The 7,013-nt window shown below is 41.0% G+C and overlaps 1 protein-coding gene across 6 annotated transcripts in view; it reads right to left on the bottom strand.

Annotated features, from left to right (window-relative positions):
* SMAD4 (SMAD family member 4) overlaps positions 1–6,903 on the bottom strand; it is a 60,413-nt gene extending 53,510 nt beyond the window's left edge. For 3 of the 6 annotated variants that reach the window (XR_010933022.1, XM_067699059.1, XM_067699062.1), the window contains exon 1: positions 6,515–6,903. The gene's annotated coding sequence lies outside the window, so the exon portion shown is untranslated. Of the gene's footprint in view, positions 1–6,118; positions 6,253–6,514 lie in introns of those variants that run through there. The other 3 variants (XM_067699057.1, XM_067699061.1, XM_067699058.1) reach the window with 2 other exon arrangements.
* Positions 6,904–7,013: the final 110 nt, after the last annotated feature.

Consider the following 7,013-nt stretch of genomic DNA (forward strand, 5'->3'; position numbering starts at 1 on the left):
CGTGCTCTGCAACAGGAGAGGCCACCGCAGTGAGAAGCCCGCGCACCACAACGAAGAGTAGCTCCCGCTCACCGCAACTAAAGAAAGCCCGCGCACAGCAGTAAAGACCCAACGCAGCCAAAAATAAAATAAATAAAAATTTTTAAAAAGTCAGTATTCAGAGTGACACTGTTTTCCATTTTTGCAAATTTCTTTAACGTCCAGCTTAAGAGAAGCCAGCTGAATTCTCATATCTGCTTCTGCATCCAATCATTGTGATATGTTGTTTTGGTTAACACTTATGAAGAAAATATGCCTCACACAGATAACTGGAAAAGAAAAGACTATTTTAATGGCCCTTTTAGATAATGATGGATATTCTTCTTTCATTCAACACCAAAATGCAACAAATGGCAATTCCTAAAGGTTAGCTGCAATGTGGAATCTGAAACTGTATCAGTGAACTTCTTGGCTCTGCTATATAAAAATCCATTGGTCCATATTGTGCTTTGAATGGATCTCCTACCCATGCATGATTTGTAACATCATGCATTGGTCATCTGGAAAAACACTGGTTCAATGATTTATACGGACCTTCCCAATGTTGATACATTTCCTCACACAATATATTTTTAAAAATCACATTGCTAAATCTCATCACCAATCTCATCAGAAAAATCTTTAAGTACTGGGAAGCTGGCAAGCCCATGGTGGCAGATACTAGTTTTCCAAAAATCTAATTTTCACTTGAAAGATCATATTTTTATCATTGGCAACAAATAGTTATTTTCCTTGAGTGGCAGGCTCACTTCACTTATTTTCAAGGAAATGTCTGCCAAACATCCAAGTCTAAGTAACTACAGTTTACCTATCAGTCATTCTTTTAAGTAAAAATAAAAAAGCAGATAGTTTAGCGTGCAGCTCAATCACACAAGTGCTTTTCCTAGAGATGAACCTTGTACGCTGATTGCAGAAGAACTTTATGCACACTTCCATTTAATCACACCGAATACTGAAAAGACATGCACACCAGGGTAGATATTTTAAAAATTAAAACTTTTTACTGCTTCACCAAGGATATTCTTAAGTGAAACTGGCATTTTTTCTTTTTTTTTTTTTTTGCGGTATGCGGGCCTCTCACCGTCGCGGCCTCTCCCGCCGCAGAGCACAGGCTCTGGACACGCAGGCTCAGCGGCCATGGCTCATGGGCCTAGCCGCTCCGCGGCATGTGGGATCTCCCCGGACTGGGGCACGAACCCGCGTGCCCCGCATCGGCAGGCGGACCCTCAACCACTGCGCCACCAGGGAAGCCCCTGAAACTGGCATTTTTTCAAATGCTTAACGTGTGTTTGGTGCCACTGCCTTGACTCAAGATAAAGTGCCAGCAGTTTACCCACCACTGCTTCCCTACCATCAGTGCAAATGTCAACACAGTACAAGGGCACATAATGTCTCAATTTTATTATGTGAATAATTTTGATTTCATGAACCCCTAGAAGATAAAGGGCATGGGGACCCCCAAGAGTCCGTGGACCACACTTTGGAAAATACCTTTTAAAAGATTGTGAAGTAGGATGAATTTTAATAACTGAAAAATACATTTCATAAAACCTTCTGAATGAAGGAGACTATCAAGTCATCTAGCTTATTCTTTCAAAAGGGGCTGTATCAGACTTCCCCCTGCAGTAGGCTCAGGCCTACTAAATATATATTGAGTGGGGCCCTACCTTTAAAAAGCACCCTGGGAGTCTGAGTTGTTGTCAGTTTTACAAAGCACTGACGTAGTCTATGCTACTCCACATGCTTCACTTTACAAATTACCAAAAAGATAGTGAAACAAATTGCAATGTCAAGAATATATGAAACTAATTTAAAAGATTAATTACATAGAAGTTATGCCATTTTTCTTACTATTAGCCAGCTGCTTAATTTCAACATCTATACACATAAAATTCTTCCTTCAACTAGTTTTGGTAGGAGACCTCTCTGACACAGATGCACCTAGTGTGCTTACGTACAGTAATCCTTTCACCAGATGATTCAATGACTGGCCACATACTGATATCAAATGCTCCAGAATTCACCAGTGAATACCGCTGATAAATAACCTTAATCCAGTCTTAACGTTTAGAAATACATTTTGACTTGAAAAAGACCTGAATTACATACATTAAGATACAAAAATCATACCTTACTACATACCAAAGACAAAATATTCAGTAGAAGTCTTTTTTTTGACATCATAAATAAGATTTGCATTCTAAACATGCAGATTGGGGTTTGATGAACCCCAATGAATTTTAAGTAAATTACTCCAGCGCACCAATGATTGCAAAGTAAAGCTTGTACTGTATCAAAACAAATGAAGCAATAAAGATAAGCACACTAAAATATCCAAAGGCTTTAAAATCAAGAGGTCTTTTTTTTTTTTTTAACAATACAGATTCCCATGCCTCCTGCACTCCATTCTCATCCTGAATCTGTGTGTTTTGGAATGGGACAAAGAATATTTTGTTCTATTTTTTTTAAATAGCTCTTCCAGAGACGCAGATGCAACTACTTGTAGACCAGCACTTATGAACTACTTCAAGTAATACATTGATAAATGGGGAACTGAACATGCCCCTCTAGATGATCTCTAAAGAACTGCTAACTAGTTGGGCTCGTTGAGCAACTGTCTCACAGTGTGTAAGTTAACCTCTGATAGTAAAACCTAAATCAATGCAACTTGCTTCTCAGGAACCAGCAAAGTGACCAGTTAATTGATGCCTAGAAAATGTGATGGTTTCCAAGCAGATTAACCTCTAGGAAGATCAAATTCCCACTGGGAGTTTAGATGCAAAGTTTGGCACCTAAACAAAGTCTTTAGTCTTTAAAAGGAACCCAAATAAGCATTTTAGAATATGTCAAAATATCAACTTCCTATTTGGGATAGCAATGATAAACCAACTTCTCATCAGGAGAGAGATAGCTTCCTATAACTTGCCACCAGACAATTCAAATTAATTGAAAAATGAAGAAAGAGATTCAAAGAGGAGAGAGACACAGGGACAGATTTGGAAACAAAACAAATGTGGCAATACCTTCAAGGAACCCATTAAGTCAGAAGTGAGATAATTATATCACCCATGTGTATATCACTGTATTAAAGAATAAAGCTGACACAAATGAAACAGTTAAAAAAAAAAAAAAGAAGTTACAGGACCCTAATAGCTCAACAATTTCGGAACTCTGATCTGGCTGCACCCCAAGCCATCTGAGTCACAATTTCTGGAGATGGGTTCCAGCCATTGGTATTTTGTAAAGCTCCCCAAGAGATTTGAAAATGTAGCCGAGGTTGAGAACCACTGCCCTAAACCTTGGGAGTGAAAAAGCAATAAAAAGACGAACCCCACACAGTTATAAGTTTTCCAAACCACAAACAATTCTCATTTAAAATGTAAATAATGAAGTACAGTCTTTAAGCTTAAAGGTATTTACAATTATCACCAACTTTAAATTAAGATGTAAAAACAGGCACTCTTTACAATCTCTAGTAGCTGTCTGACCTATAATCTGCAGTAGTAAACAATCAAGACTTAAATTATAAGATTCTGATGACCTATCGTCTTAGTTTTACATAAGTAAGTACTACCCTAGTTTTTATCCACTGTCATGGTTAAAACAAATTTTCCTGGATGCCAAGTACACCACGTAATAGTGTCAAGGTGACACAACCTAAAATATCTTGTTCCTGAGAAACTGGAATTTAGCCACATTTCCTATCACCAAAATTACACATATTAGGATGAGAAAAAAAAACCAAAAATTCTAAATCTGACTCATTATTATGCATATGTTTTGGCATATTATGATGCTAATAGTACCATACTAAAAGTTGCTCAAATGAATAATATCTAGACATATTTGTCAACTGTTTGAATTTCTCTTTTTAAAACAATTGAATCTTCATCAACTGTGGAACAAAAAACCCAAAATTTGATAATTTACCAAAGTGGTATTAAATTCTGTGTTATGCTGATCTAACTCCTTTAACTTTAGTGTAGAAAATAATGAAATCAATCAAACTCATTTCAGTCAATTAGTTTTATACATGATTGTCACCTCACCTTTAATCATTACTGAAACAAAACAAAAATTTCTGCCTAACTACACTATCTTCTAGGGGAAAAAAAGGAAATCCAAACATATACAACGAGCAGGGAAACGGCTAACGTGTTTAAAGAACGATTCACTCTAAAATCACTGAATAAAAAAATGAAAAAAAAGTTAGGTATAAGCTAGAAGGCAACACAACAGAACTGAAATAAGTAAAGCTTAAACATAAGAAAAATAATGTATGTTCTCACCAAAAGAGACAAAATTTTAGATGAGACTAAATATGCATTTTAATTGTAATGAGTGAGGTAGATCCTGTAGGGTTAACTGCCCTAGTAGAGGCCTCAGCACTTCACAGCTCAATTAGAATAGTGTCTAATGATGTTACTATAACACCGGCTCAATCAGAAAAAACAGCTTCAAAGCCAGAGAGCTGGAGTGTGACTGGACAGCATAAATTAGTTTAATACTTGCTCTTTAATTTGGGGGGAAAAATCTGAAGGGGAATGCAGAAAAATTAATACATACACAAATGGTGAAACAGCTCAACTAAAATGTAGCTTAAGAAAGTGAAGTATATAGGTTTTTAGAAATAAGATTTGCTGCTTCCTAGCATAAGTAGAATTGCTTTGAGCAGCAAAGACTTCGGAAAAGGTCAATGATGCATACAAAACTTACTCCAAAAAATTTCAAAGTGACTTTCTCAGCACAAGTTTTCATTAAATCTGAAACGGGTTTGCAGTTTTTTCTACACTCGCTCATATCGAAGAAACTCAGCTAAACATAGAAGTTTCTACTTAGGCACTCCCACTTCAAAAACAAAAAAATTAAGATGCAATACCTCCTTAAAGCAACCTCACCCAAAAACCTGGAAAGCAAAGAAAAAGTCACTTCTATTAATAGACTCACAAAATGTTATATAAATTTTCTCTAGAACAACTTAGTTTTAATTCCAACAACTTATACCTACATAATTCATCACCACCCTTAGACCTAAAGATGCTCCAAATTTTAAACGCTTGGCCTACCTGTATTACACTTGTACTGTAACAAACTCAAAATCATAACATTATGGCAGAAACATTGTAACTAAAAATTCATATTTTAAGATGTTAATTATATCAATCATTTACAACTTGAAATGTCACGTACTAACCATATCAGAACTTTGCAAAAGACAAAATAAATCTTTAGCAGAAAAAGAAAAATTGCACATTAGAATTCCCGAGGCTATATTTCAGCTGAAATATAGTCTAAGAACAACTTAGCAAAGACAACTTATGAAAACTACAATAAAAACTATTCAAGTGCAACGTTCTAAATCTAATTAACACCCGAATAGTCAAACTGCTACTGGGACCAAAAGGATGCTAATTCTTGCAAAACTCAAATGTTGTTAAAAATCAGCCAAGACAACATGCTTTCACAAAGTCAACTGAGGCTAATTAAAATGATTCCCCATTATCTTATACTTATTATTCCTAAATAACTGGCAGTTTCACCTTAAACTACAGTCCAAAAACTAAAGACGTTAAGAAACTAAATTCAAAATAAACTATTTGAAAATAGGCAAATATATTTTTTAATTTTACTAGGGTTTTTGCGAGGCGGGGGGAATAACTATCAATTTTCAATAGGGTTTTTTTTAAACCTCTCTATCCCCACCCAAAAAAAAAACCGTTCAAGTTAACAAAACACACCAATTTCTTTGAAAATCTTTGAAAATCTAGCTTAAGAAATCGTAACAGCAGTTTGGGGCATGTGATGGAGCCACCGCCCTACACACCCCACACAAATTTCACGCTCAGTACTTGTAGTCCTAGCAATGAGATAAACTATGTCTTTTATTTTTCATTAGGAGTGCGGCGGGCGGGTGTCAGCTGCTAAGAATGTTTCCTGCATACCGCCATCACCCACAATACTCAAAAAATAAGTAAACAAACCAAAGCCAGAAACATAACTGGAATGACTCAACCAGGAAGAGAAAATAAGGGACAAAGAGAAAACAAAAATTTGCTTGAGAAAAGAAATTAAGACAAACCATTTACAACTTTCATTTAGATCTAAGGCAGTACACTCCGACCCGACTCGCTCGGCCAGGAGGGACACTGAAACTACTCAGAACAACAAAGAGCAGCGGCGGCCGCTGCAGGAGTCCCAGTCCGAGTTCAACTTGATTCCGCGACAAACTGCGAAGGGAGTTCGGGGCCGGAGGACCGACCCCGGAGACCGACGGACACGAGGCACCACGGCTCGGTCCGACCCGCGCCGGGGCCGTCGGCCCGTCAGGCGGCCGCGCTGGTTCTCCGGGCCGGCCCGCCGGCCTCCCGCGCGCTACACGCCGCCGCCACCGCCGGGAGCCCGCCCCGGGGCGGGGAAGCCGCGGGCGGGGTGCGCGGGCCCGGTCGGGAGAAGGGGAGGGGACATGGCGCGTTACCTGGGCTCGGGCGACGGCAAGGGGCGTCCGCTCTCCCGCGGCGGTTCGTCCGCGGGGGCGCCGGGCCCGTCCCTCCCCCGGCGGCCCGGAGCGCTCCTCGGCCCCCGCGCTGAGGCGTCCGGGCCAGGCCGCCCCTCCTCGGCGCCGCGCCGCTGCCCGCGCGGGCCGGGCCGCCTCGAGCTCCCGGGCCGCCCCGCGGCAGGGGGCCCCTCTCGCGGGGCGCCCGGCTCCCCGCACCCGCTCCCGCCCCCTGGGCGGCCGTGCAGCCGAGGGGAGGGCGGGAAGGGCCTCCGGAGGAGAGCGGGCGGCCGCGAACGCGGGCTCCGCCACCCGAGCCACTCCGTTACCGCAGCGGCGACGACGACCAGGGCCGTGTTGTTGCTGCCAACTTGTCGAGAGGACACTGAGCATGCGCGCGCAGAGACCACATCCGGGTAATTTCAGGGTTTGGCCCTTTTCCCCCTCAGCTTTCCTTTCTCTTGGCTGCCCCCGCCTCCAG

This window comes from Pseudorca crassidens, chromosome 12 (genome assembly GCF_039906515.1).
Source record: "Pseudorca crassidens isolate mPseCra1 chromosome 12, mPseCra1.hap1, whole genome shotgun sequence".
NCBI classification, from domain to species: domain Eukaryota; kingdom Metazoa; phylum Chordata; class Mammalia; order Artiodactyla; family Delphinidae; genus Pseudorca; species Pseudorca crassidens.